This window comes from Schistocerca nitens, chromosome 1 (assembly GCF_023898315.1).
Source record: "Schistocerca nitens isolate TAMUIC-IGC-003100 chromosome 1, iqSchNite1.1, whole genome shotgun sequence".
Taxonomy (NCBI): domain Eukaryota; kingdom Metazoa; phylum Arthropoda; class Insecta; order Orthoptera; family Acrididae; genus Schistocerca; species Schistocerca nitens.
Window position 1 is genome coordinate 570,732,311 of NC_064614.1, and position 13,692 is coordinate 570,746,002.

Here is a 13,692-nt window from a genome sequence, read left to right on the forward strand (position 1 = left end):
TATATAATCATGACTGTCTCTGTAATCATGTTCTGAGGACCAAGGACATCAAGAGAATCGGAACGTCCTTGTTCGCTTCGAAGAAAAGGCAAACGCTTGATTAAAATTTTGAATATGAGAACAATACTCAATATTCAACTAAAATGAATAATAGGTGTAATAGATGAACCTGAAATTCAAATTCTAACACGTCCACTATAGAAACAGTAAACATGGTCCAGAAAATTACAGAATTTATAAAGGATCGTTAGCTAGGTCCACTTTCAACGGATCACCTGCACGGCATTTTTGAGCCATGAAAAACTGCAGAAACTCTGTGTTAAAGTCTATATTTCTTTTTGAATAAATTATTTCGATCAAATCAGATAGCGCTGGATACGAAGCTCGAGCTCTCACGAGCTTATGCCAATGGATTAACCTTCGAGAAACCAACGTATTCTTTGATCTTCCAGGCGAAACGATAAATAAAATTTAAGCCCCTAGCGACGTCAATACAGAAATTGGTAAACAAAAGAAAATTAGAGGAACAGGATCGTGCTCCGCTACTGTCGATCATTACAGTATTGCATTAAAATAAGCTAGTCTGTTCATCGTAGAAGAGCTACAACCTGTCTGAAGCAGTAATAAATTGCAGGCTCCTATCCACAAAGGCTTTCAGCTTTCAATTTCTCACAGTACTTTTATTTGCCGATGACCATGACACTTAGGCTCGTACCAAAACAAGTCAAAGTTCATCAGAGCTCAATCGCACGTTACTGGACGCAATCTGTAGATGGCTTAAAGTCTCAGTAGAGAGTGAGTGAAATCTTTCACTGTGCAAATTAGTGTTCGCAGAGTTGAACATTTGCGACAGGTTAGGAAAAACTACTGTTTATCTATTTATATGAATGATTTGATTCGTAAAAATTTAGCAAGGTGCTTTCCATCCTAAATAAATTCTATTCTGCGTTCTTGAAACAAGTAATCAGAAACGTTGAACCAAACGACAGAATATGGTCATGCATAATATATGATAGCCAATCCATATTTTCGGAGAAACGTTTCCTGGAACATTTTCTCCGCTGTATTTCGCTGCGTCACGCGGAATTTTTTTTTAAGTTTGTGTAACCAGTCTGACACACAATAACTATCACATGTTTCTTCCAGCTGTTAGTACTGCGCACATTTACAGATACGCCTTACGCAACGACGTTTCCATATGCATGCAGCGTAGCAGGGTCATTATCAAAGGGATAGACCACATGCTGGAACGATAGCACGAAGGACAATTTCTTCTTTTTCTTCGTCTGTGATATCTTCTTGCGTTACGCTCATCGGGTCGCTGCAAAGAATTTTCAAATACTAAATGTTGTCGTGCAGCAATGATCTAACTACGAGAAGCGACGTGTTGATTTCAATCTATACTTTTTTTACTTAACTACTTTGACGTTTCCGTACATTGGAATACCAAGAAAACGAAGTCGGAGAATGTGTACAGCGGTGTACCAGCAGTAAATGATTGAACTAAAGCATATGAACAGGAGCCATTTTTACTCTGTTGCATATATTCAACTCCATGAATACTGTGTAACATCCGAGATTGGTAAAGCGATTACCTGCACCAGTAACGCCCTCTCTTGTGTGACAGGAAAGGTCAGAATGAAAAGTTGACGAATGACGTGGAAACGTGTAAGTCTGTAGACTCTCATGGGCTTTGAATCATCTTGGCTGTTAGGTCTCGTCATGTTCTTCGTCAGTTTATTCTTACACAATCGGGTTTTCGAGCTTCCACTGCGACCTTCTTCACGGTTTTCTAGTGTTTCTAATTAGCTGAACACTCGGCTAATCTTCAACACGATCCCAACGGAAGGTCGAAACTTCCGACTGTGTAAGAAGGAACTGACGAGGAACATGACGAGGCAAAACGGGCGTCATTGAAATAAAGTGCCAACCATATTCCGTCAACGTTAGAGGTCACGATACGAGCATGCTTGTTGAGTTCAACTGGAGCAGTTGGATCAGTCCTCCGAAATCAGGTATTCCAGTCCGTGACATATCGCGTCATACAAGGAGAGTTGCTAAATGACTGATGCGTGAGAGGAACCAGTGGAAGGAAGCGGGACAGGGAGAACATGGGGCGATTAATGGACGACGCTTTGTTCCTGCAAGGATGACTGTCGTCGTATCCACATGACTGTGATGAGCAGTACTGTTTTGTCCATGTTAACTATAAGCCGCAAGCTGCAGTGGGTATGGACCAGTTTGTGTAGACAGTTAAACTTGTTTGCTGAGGGATGTACCGATAGCGCACAACCCACTTTGTCAATTTCCCTAGTTGAGGGACCAAAAATGTCTCACAGTGATATGGACTGACGTGCTAAATGGTTCAAATGTAGTGTTTTCGCGTTACTCCTAGCACACTTCGTCACGTAGTGATGACTGCACACCTGTTAGACGCCAGCAATTTCGCAGTCCGCATTGTTGAGAGGCACAATGGACAAAGATCAAATGTGATGATTTGAAGCGTACGAGTGTTGAGTACAACACGCAGACTCAACACTTACATACTGAGAGAAATCAGAATAATAATAGTTACATTTGGATGGTTTCAGTGTCCATCCTTCGGGCAAGTCCAGGTGCCACAGTTCATCAGAGAAATTCTCGACAGATATGGCTAGGAATGTGTGAGGCTTCTTGGGAGAACCGTTAATATCACTACTTCTCAGGCTTGTACTTTCACCAGACATGTCGCCCATTGATTATATCTGAGATATGCTTGTTTTTTTTTTTTATGAAATGAAAGACACGCAGCTGTTCAGCTGTCTTTTATTATTTGTGCCAGTTTTGATTTCAAATCATCATCGCTGTATAAAAGATACACATCATAGCATATCATATCAGTGAGAAAATCCATACAAATACTGTCCTATCTGGACTGCTCAACATATGAAGACTAAAACAGCTATCCTTACACAAGAGATTTGTCTTTTATGTAAGGATTTCTTATTATTCCTCTAGTTGTTCAGAAGATCAGACAGGGCAGTATTTATATGGATTACCTTATTGATATGAATCGCAAATAACATTACGCCGTAATGATGGACTGAAACCGAAACTAATAATAATAATAATAATAATAATGAAAGAAACTTAAACAGTTATGTATCGAGAATTTCATAAAATAATCAATAGCTTCATGGATGAAGATTTCCCGAACATAATCACACTATGTTTGATTCCACTCCATGACGTTTAGAGACTGTCTCTGCAGTAAATGGGAGGGTGCACATGATATTGAATTGACATGGTCAGAGAACATGTACTCCGACGGCAATAGCGACATGAGAAACGGTGAGAGGTGATGGTATCCAATCGAGCACAAACTTTTATTGTCACCAATATTGGAACTCACTATGAACCAAACGATATTGTTATATGATAGCCGTCATTCCGTCAGCATTACTGAAACAGAAATTCCCCGGTAGTTCTTGTACCTCACCTCTTATGTCACGGAGTCTTCAACTTCGCAGACTGCTAAAAACAATTTCCTGTGCAAAGTAACAGCCGACATGACTGTACCTAAAGCACCGCACGAAGTGTCGTCGTGATTGAGGCAGTGGATTCACTTTCGGAGGGGTCGGAGATCACATCGCCGTCTGGTTATGGGAATTCCAGATTTAGCTGTCCCCGCGTTTTCTCTAAATGGCGTAAGGCGGATGCTAGGATGGTTAGTTGAAATGGACGTGGCCGATTTCCTACTCCATTCTTCTCCTGTGTCCGCTTGTACTCTGGGGAACCTCTTCGTCGGGTAGCACTCATCTGACAATACTCCCTCAGAACGTGACGTCATTTTGACGTCACACGATGTATCGAAGACGGAAAGTCTTGTCTATCGACTTTCGTAATCGTACGGTTTACAACAAGTGAGGCGAACGTGACGTTCAAAACAATAACATTCGCCTCGGTTAGAGAGAACTGGAGGTTGTCTTTGTCTTTACTGCAGGGTACATTAAACTCGAAGTTATGTTGTTTATAAATGTGTAAAGTTCCGCATTCATATTGACCGGACTGCGGGTAAGGGAGAGACTGAAATACTTGCAGTAATTAATTCCGAAACTTATTGAAAAAGTTGTACTAACTCTTTTCCTACTACGTCTGCATCAGACCCCAATGCGAGGCGAGTTGCTAATTTTGAAGCAAAAATCAAGCTGAAGGCTGTCAGTACTGCACCATTTAACTTGCGGTATACAGTATATTCCACATCGTTCGTTAATGTGTCGCATCAACGTAAGTTTATTTTTAAAAACTCTGCAAACTAGTTTCAGGAGTTGGTCTGTAATCAGAATGGTGGGAAGCCTTCCAGCAGACGAATTAAAGTGGCAGCTGATTTTACTTACGTTCTGTAAATAAATTCTTCTTCAAAACACCGGCACGTTGAGCATTTCTCGAAAATGTGTCGATATTGGAACAATATCTTGTAAAAAATGACGAAAAAGTCATATTGGTGGTTAAATATATGTTTTAACTGAAGACATTCTTGTTAAGAAGGAAGTGTCCTAAAAGAACTAGCTCGTAAATTTGGTTTTATACTTTATATTGTAGATGGCTGAGACTGACTTACCCTTCAGTTCTTTCGCAAATGTGTCAGTGTTTTCTATGCTTTTTATTCTGAGTGGTAGTTTGTTTTACCAGACGACCAACTTGTTTTGAATATTTACTTTCATTTGCGTCTTTCATGGTAAATCTGTAAATTATTGATAATGACAACTCACTCCTGAGAGAGCACTCTTATATGTACCTTAGAATAATCCCAGTGCGTGACGTTTAATTATAACAATTATCGTACCAGAGCGACGTGCTTTTGTAAATCTTCGACACTGCGTGCGGCGTCAAAATGACGACACGTGTGCACGAAGTATTGCCAGCTGCTACCAGTGCGAGAGACGCATCGAACGCTAACGAAAGCTGTTAGCAGTTCCTACCGCTGTCGATAGAGCACGTGACTTTAAAATGATAAAATGACGCCACGTTTGCAGGAAGTCTTGCAAAATGGCTCTTTCCCTCTTCGTCGACGGAACATTAAACTCTCAGATTCCTTGCTTTCATTTTTATGCTTGGAAGTGTAGTTAACCATGACTGCCTGAAATTTATTGGTATCAATATCATTCACAAATTGAACCTCAGGCGTACATAGCTATAATTTTAATTCGTACCAGTTCGATGGCCGTACAAACAGCAACCTCCAAACTATTGCGCACGAATAAGCGTTGTTCTTCTTATGCAGGCAACAATAAATTGCAGCGGGCGATACCAGAACCTTTTGATAGCTATTTTCTTGCTGTTATGTCACGTTCGTAGATATCGTGGGTCCACTATTAGTATCCTTGGTCTACGTTAAATCTTTTCCCGCATCGCTAGAGACGAAATTCTTGTCTCCGATTCGGGCGGTGAACTGCTAGGACGAGCTTTCACTTCTCTGCTACTTCTTTGTTAGTGCTGTTGTCTTTTAAAACACTTTGACGAGAGTGAGAAGTATACGATAAGCAGGACACGCTCCAGTGACTCACTTCAAAAGAAAGGGCAATACATGAACTATTTTTTGTTTGATTATTTTCGACTCTTCTTGACTAAATATATAAAACTGTAGATTTCATATAACATTTTTGATGCGTGCCTATCGGTCTTACCCGGTGTCGATTGAGACAGGCAAGGACATCAGCGCGTGGCTCCAGCCCAGAGGGCGCCAGCCGCGGCGGCGAGTGGAAAGTTTGAAGCGAGTCCCTGACGGACGCAGAGAGAGACGCGGCTGTAATGGACCGAGGGCACGCTGCGAACGGCCAGCTGTGGACATCAGTGGTGTGCACACGCCCTTAGTGGAGGAGAGGGCGAGGCCAGACGGTTCGCCGCTCTCAATGGAAGCGTATGCGGCAGACGGAGCAAGTCTGTCGGCGCAGTGCTCGTGGCTGTGGACCCGGGTTTGGTGCCGAGTTATGATAAGGCTGTGATGCGGCCTGGGAGTACGCCTTGCCCCGCCACTACGGTGAGCACTCCCGAACTTTGTAAAGGAGGTACTTGGCTTCCGCCCATCGTGCCGTAACAGTACTCTGTGTTTAAGTCTTAAATCCATTTTGAGCTGTGACGGGGAGGCAAGCGCGAAGCCGAGTGTGTGCTCTCTTTTCCCACGCTTAAGTAAATAGTGTAATTTTGAAAGACATTGATATGACTCGGAGTTTCTATACTAAACTCAGTTCGGTACAGAGTGTCTTTCGTTACGTGGCTTTGTGACAAACGAGCAGTGTAAATCGTGCTGAATCTAAATGCATATTCCTGTTTGCTTTAGTGCTCTCTATGATTTGCCCAACTCCTGAAATTACCCCGTACAGTGAGGGGAGGCACTGACAGTTTGAAAAGATGACGTAAAACGGCGCCTTTCACTGTGTGTTACCTGACTGAAAGTTTTGTGTGCCATATGTGAGTACCGCTTGGTTAATACCATCTTATACGTCTTGTAAAGATTGGATTTGCTTGTACTGGTCAGTTGCTACCATCTGCTGCTAAGAAATATTTGCTTATTCAGTAATTCACACTGCCAATTTGTCTTGGGCGTTCTCTCAGTAAAATCACGCCTTGTATCGTAAACAAATTAGCTGCTGGGTAATAATGGTCACTTCATCTACATCTACCTGGATACTCTGCAAATCACATTTAAGCGCCTTGTTTAATTCTGTGTTATTTTTCTTTTAAATATTTAATCTATTTGTTTCTTTTACTGGTCAGTTACGGCCGCTATTGATTAACGAATATTTGCGTATCAGCTGGTAGTTAATAATGGCCGCTTGCTTAGGGTCGTGTTATTTGCTTTATATATTTAATCTGATTGTTAGAGAGTTACTGCCGCTTACTTAATGTTAGTGTTTTCAATCAATGTTCAATTAACTCTTTCACTGAGGAATCATGGCCCTTTGGGATACAGAATTCTAAGAAAATAATTTGTAAATAAACGTGGAGTTAGAACTGAGGCGGGTCTTTGGAATTAGTGGATTTGAATTCTTTGAGAAGAGTGATTGCTTCGAACTTATTGGAGTCAACAAACTTAATACAAGCCATTTAATTGAATCTGTTTTTCCTAAAGAAAGAGCACTAATTGTACTATTTTTTGGAATTAAATATCCTGTTGCTTTGTTTTATTGGAAATAAATGTTTTTAGTAATATAACTGTGCCTTTTCCTGTATTACTCACGTAGCGATGTATATACTCTATGCTCTGGTGTTAAAATAAATTTCGAAAAGAGGTCAGTTGCTTTCCACTTTGTGACCTCTGTGTCCAAGCTAACCATTATCTCCCAGCTGTTCGCACTTCAGCCGTGTTTTGCAGGTTGCTATAGCTTTATCGTTCATTCATGCGTCTTAGATACACTTCTTCGTTCCGATTCTTGTTGCCACATACCGTGCACACAAAATATTATTTAGGACACTAAGTTGTCAATGCGTTGAAGTTTAAGGTCTCCAAATGCAGCGCGTGCATACAAAATTTTTACCTTTATTTTTAGAATGCTGTCGTAGTATATTGAAGAAAGACCATGTAAACTGCTGCTATGTATCAAACGCGTAAGTATTCAGTATGAAGTAGGAAAGTCTTTTGAAGCGGCGAACAAAATATCGGTATGATTTGTATGTAAGGTAAACAACAAATAGCTTTGCGCACAGTCTCTCCCTCTACGAATTGCAACCAGTGTCAGCAGTCACGATGGTAGTGAGAGCTTCGTCCGGTGCTGACAATGTGTGAAGGCTAGTCGTGGTTCCCTTACTATTCGCTCCCGGAGTACGCTTCAAGGGGGCTTGTCGGATATAGAGATAGAAGTAAGCAAGCACGAAAGCAGTAGAGAAAAACACCTCCCGGCGTGTGTTATGCCAGAGCGTTTTTGTGCCGGCAGCCAGAGGATGGGTTTCTGCGGCTGGCGCTGCGGGAGACGTTGTGAGGCGGACCTCAAACAGGGCGTCCCCGCTGCTGGAGGGGCAGCGTGTGCAGCTGGGCACTGGTACGCCCGTGGCCCAATCAGAGGGCGCCCCTAGCCACCACCGCATCGGCATTCTATTGACCTTATGCCTAGTTAATTGTTCCCTGTATTGACGTCTCACTAGTAGCTAGCTATCATAACTCTCTTAAATTCTGAAGTTATGAAGGATACAATACAGGAAGCTTACGGTTGTCTATAGCTTGTTCAGAAACCAGACTATTCTTATAGTCGAAGGACATGACAGGAAGCCATTGACAAAGAAGGAAATCGGTTTGCAGCCTATCCTCCCTGTTATTCCCTGTACACTGAGCAAACGGTAATGGAAACTATGGAGAAATTTTGAATAGGAATTAATTTTCACTGAGAAGAAGTAAAATCGTACATGGTTTCGATAAGATTGTAATTCTGCCAGAAACGGCGAACGACGTGGCAGATCAGTTGAACGAAATTGATGCCGTCTTGCAAAAAGGCTGTAACATTAACGTAAAGAAAATAAACTCCAGGCTGCCTAGGTAGGACTTCAATTGTCACTAGAAAAGGCAAAATACCTCACGAACGTCACTGATACTCCCAGTGAACTACAATTGGAAAAAAGTCAAACTGAGAAAATTGACATATTCAAGTATCTAGGAGAATGGTTGGAAGCAAATCTATCAGAAGGAACATCACTGGTTCAAATGGCTCTCAGTGCTATGGGACTTAACATCTGAGGTCATCAGTCCCCTAGAACTTAGAACTACTTAAACCTAACTAACCTAAGGACATCACACACATCCATGCCCGAGGCAGGATTCGAACCTGCGACCGTAGCAGTCGCGCGGTTGGAACATCACTAACAACTCGGATTATTAAGTTACAATTAGCATATCGATTAATCAAGAACATCTATAATAAGAAATGCCTATCTCGTAATTACAAACTAAAACACTGCCAAACAGTTACCCGCCCTGGGCCGGGGTGGCCGAGCGGTTCTAAGCGCTACAGTTTGGAACCGCGCGACCGCTACGGTCGCAGGTTCGAATCCTGCCTCGGGCATGATAGTGTGTGACGTCCTTAGGTTAGTTAGGTTTAAGTAGTTCTAAGTTCTAGGGGACTGATGACCACAGATGTTAAGTTCCATAGTGCTCAGAGCCATTTGAACCATTTTTTACGCGCCCTGAAGCCTTATATGCCTCAGAATGCTTGCGTGTGAACAGGAAAGGCTTGACAGATATACTAGAGATTCAAGAGAGGAAGATCCTGAGAAAAATTCTGGGACTGGTCAAAACAGATGGTGAGTACAGAAGACAATCAAACCAGAAGCTATACAATTATACCGAGTAAATCACAGATGTAGCCAATGAGAGACGTCTCGCTTTCTACGGACATAGCACAAGGATGGACCAAACAAGACTGACCAACCGACTTCTCCGCTACTGGAAGAGCAGGAAGACCGTGACACCATGGCTGATAGAATTCAAGGAAGACATTGAGGAACTGAACGTAACTGAAAGTGCCATTAGAAACCCAGCACTTCTCAGAAGGATACTAAAAGAAAAGAGGTTTCAGGACAGATCACCCCGTAAAAAGACCGGCACCCTGTGAACAAAGGAAAGAAAGGAGAAACATAGGCAATGAATGTGGGATTACTGGGCAAACATCAAGTCCCTCTCCAGGCGGAAAAGTTGAATATCGTGGTCCTTAGCTGGCCCATTCGAATGAAGAAATAAAAATAAAACCGTAGGTAATGGAGTGAAGCTGAATTAAGCCAAGTGATGCTGAGGGAATTAGATAAGGAAATGAGACGTTGAAAGAAGTAGATACGTTTTCCCATTTGCGCAACAACACAACTGACAACGTTAGAACTAAATAGGATTTGAAATGTTGACTGGCAATTGCAAGAATTGTTTCTCTGGAAATGAGAAATTTTTTAGCATCGAATAAAAAATTGAAATGTTAGGAACTATTTTCTGAAAGTATTTGTTTGGATCGTAGTCTTACATAGAAATAAAACGTCAACTTTAAACAGACAAGAATGGAATAGAATGATTTGAATCCTGTGCTATAAAATTCGCAGAAGATGGAATGGGTGGGTAGAGTATGTAATGAAGAGGTATTGCATCGAATTATGGTAAAAAGATGAAAGCTAGATCGATAACGAATTCAAGAAATAAGAGCAGAAACTGTAGAGGGAAACCACGGCTTCAGTAGAGCAAGTAGATGTAATAGTTTGTGGGTTGCGGTACTTACCGAGCTCTAAAATCACTAGCACTCGTAGGAGAGCGTAGAGAATCAGTCTTACGATTGATGACTGCTACAAACAGCCTAAGTAATTGTTGATACATCAAGACATTAATTTGACATCGACTCATTCTCTAACGGCCGCATCCATTACTGGGTAGATTGCGCAATTTTGCCAACCTATACAGCTTCTACACTCTCTGAGTGGCTCTTCACGATAATAATTGTCTACAACTGTTTCTCTGTTTAAGTTTCACACTTGCTTCGATTCAGCTGTGTCATTATATGGCTCACATCAGTATTTATATGTTGTTTATTAATACATTAAAACAAGGTTAAACACTAACATAGGCGAAAATTGAAACACTGAAAAGAAAACATGTGTGTGAAATGAACTTTATGTTACAGATACGTTATGTTCAATTATCATAATGGGTGACTGCTGACTGCGCAGTTCAGCAAAGGTGGCTGTCAAATCGCAGTCAGGAAGCAACTGTCACGAAGGCGGCGAGATCGCAGTGGGACGTCTGGAAACACATCCGGCCACTCAACAACACACCAGCGACGTAGTTCGCGTGGCCGTTTGCGGTTTCTGACTAACGGGAGTCGTCGCAGTAATATACGTGGCACCTGGGTAGCCCACAGAAGTTCGCTGTGATGACAGAGCTTTATTCGGTACCCGCTAGACACTGAGCGTGCCCTCCTCTACACACTTGTTCCACGAAAAGCTCACTGTAAAAAAAATGGCTCTGAGCACTATGGGACTCAACTGCTGAGGTTATTAGTCCCCTAGAACTTAGAACTAGTTAAACCTACCTAACCTAAGGACATCACAAACATCCATGCCCGAGGCAGGATTCGAACCTGCGACCGTAGCGGTCTTGCGGTTCCAGACTGCAGCGCCTTTAACCGCACGGCCACTTCGGCCGGCCAGCTCACTATAGCTGCAGCAATCATTGTACGAGCCGACGTTTCGTTGCGTGTCGTCTGTTTTCTTTCTGCGCCGTCAGAACTCAATCACACCCTCAAATTATGCTGTTTGACGTCACTGAGTCAAAGTGGCACTATCAGAAAGTAGCTAGCGGAATCTGATGACCTCAGATGTTAAGTCCCATAGTGCTCAGAGCCATTTGAACCATTTTTGATTCCATGTTGTGCTAGTTTGTCCTTGGACGGAAAAAACAGAATCGTTGTTATCTCTGTTAGTGTGCATCGAAGTGACACCGAAAGATGTCATTTGGAAGCAGGAGTTGTACATTTTTTTTATTTTGAAGAAAGTGTTTTGATTCTGGTGTTTCCCCTGTCATGTAATGTAAAAATTTCTGCGGATGTGATTACAATGGTGGTAATCGAATTTTTCCACTCATGTAACAGAATCCTAGCCTTTCTCTCCTGAATTTTTACGCATTGCATAACTGATAGATGTTATCCATTTCTCCGATTACGACGTATTATATTCTTTCGTCGCTTAGTGGTACAATGCTTGATTTGTTAGGTTGTACTGTCTGCTTGTCCTCGCCTGCGCTTCTCGTATGGTGATATTTTCACGGCTGTCTTAAATTAGCAGTCTTTTAATATAAGATTGCGTGGTAATTCTTTACTCTTCAATCTGTTCATTTCGTTGTTCTTCAGTTTCTCGGAACTTAAAGGTGCTTCGCGGTCTTCGTCTATGTCTCTTTTCGCTGTACTTTTTGTTTTCGCTGTTTTGCTTCAGAAATGGAAAGATCTCCTACTCGTTCACGTTTGGCCATTTTCTAAAATATAAATTAAATTGACAGTTTATTAACAAATACACTAAGTACACTTTGCACACTTTTCACATTTTATGTATCGCTTTGACTACTCACACTTCATTATTTGTTTTTATTCACTCACTGCACTACTTTTTACGTTCCTCCCTTCGTCACTGATAAGAAGATGACGTTCGAACCCACGACGGGTCTTGCTTTATATAGCCTTACCAATGGGTAGCCCACCAGTGGCCAATTCCAGAACATACCAAAAAGGCTTCGAATGGTCCACAATGTTCCAGAACATTCTACAACAATCCAGAGAATTCTGGAAGGTTCTACAATGATCTGGAAAGTTCAGAGATGTTTCCGAATATTCTGGAATACTCCCGTATGTTCCAGACAATGCCCGAATATTCCAGAATATCCCGGATCATTGAGGAACATTTCGGAACATTCTTGAATGTTGTGAAATGCTTTCTAATACTCTAGAATGTTCTAGAATAGTTTCGAATGTTCTGGAACGTTCTAGAAATTTCTAGAGGGCGAAACTTCCCAGCCCTTATATCTTCAAAAGCACGCGCTTCAGGTAAAAACGGGAACCTTCTTCATGGATGGCGGATAGAGGGCTAGCACACCATACAACTGCCTTGACCGTACCGGGAAGCGTTTCTGAGTTTTAGCGGCACACACATTGTACACTTATTTTTATAATATAGTACACTGATTGCAGAAAGTTTCATAATAGTGGAAACTTTGTGTGTGTAACTTGTGTTTACTTCCTGACATGGACTGGCTGCCATGTTAAAATTTCTTGCGACTGGGGAAACATTCCAGTTGTTGACCTTTGCAACAAGAATTGCAACAAGCACTTTACTTATGATAAAAATATTGACTTTTGAGATAATACTTCCTTTAAACGAATAAGGAAGTCCCAGAATCTTTTAGAAAACAAAACATTAAAAAATTGGAAGAAATTGGACATGAACTTGGTACCTTCCATTTCACACTCCACGATACTATCAACTAAAGTACAGCTGCAACACAGTAGCGAGGTATCCTTATATGTGTAAAGATCGGATCTACAATTGGCATTATCTGATATTTAATTATGGCAAATTGCATCAAAATGAAATTTTAATAGGTCATCACTGTGCCGTAGCACTGAAACCGTATACTTCCGTAGCACACAAGATATAACACCGTAAACATCAAGTACAAGAAGCCTCTATCAACCTGTATATAGTAATGTCACTTTATTAAAGCAAATCGTAGCTAAAATGACGCCTTTTCGAGAGGTCCTCAGTTTGTTGGTGCTTTAAAACTGCTTATATTCATACCATTTACTGCTTGATAAACAAAATCCACGAAATGTGTAGTAAGTATATTCGGTATGGCGGCTCCTCAGTTCTGCTTGTGAGGTAAAACCGATGTCGCATCTCGTTCGCCACGTTCCCCTCTACGAGGCAAAGATCTGACATGCCAGATTCTTCATTTCGCGCTCTGTAGTGTAGTGGAACGCTGCATTCCACACTGTGACGTTTGCAGCTCCCCGTGCACGTGGGTTTTCACGTCCCGTGAGAGGACGGCCTTAGCAGTATCGAGTAGTGTTTTCTACTCCTGATGACCCCCCCCCCCCCCAGCTTGTGGAAACCGGGAGCTACAAGTGCGGGCAGTGATCCCCGCGCGTCCCGGAACCGCTATTCCACTACGGGATGCCGGCCGAGCAGCGACGACAATGGACA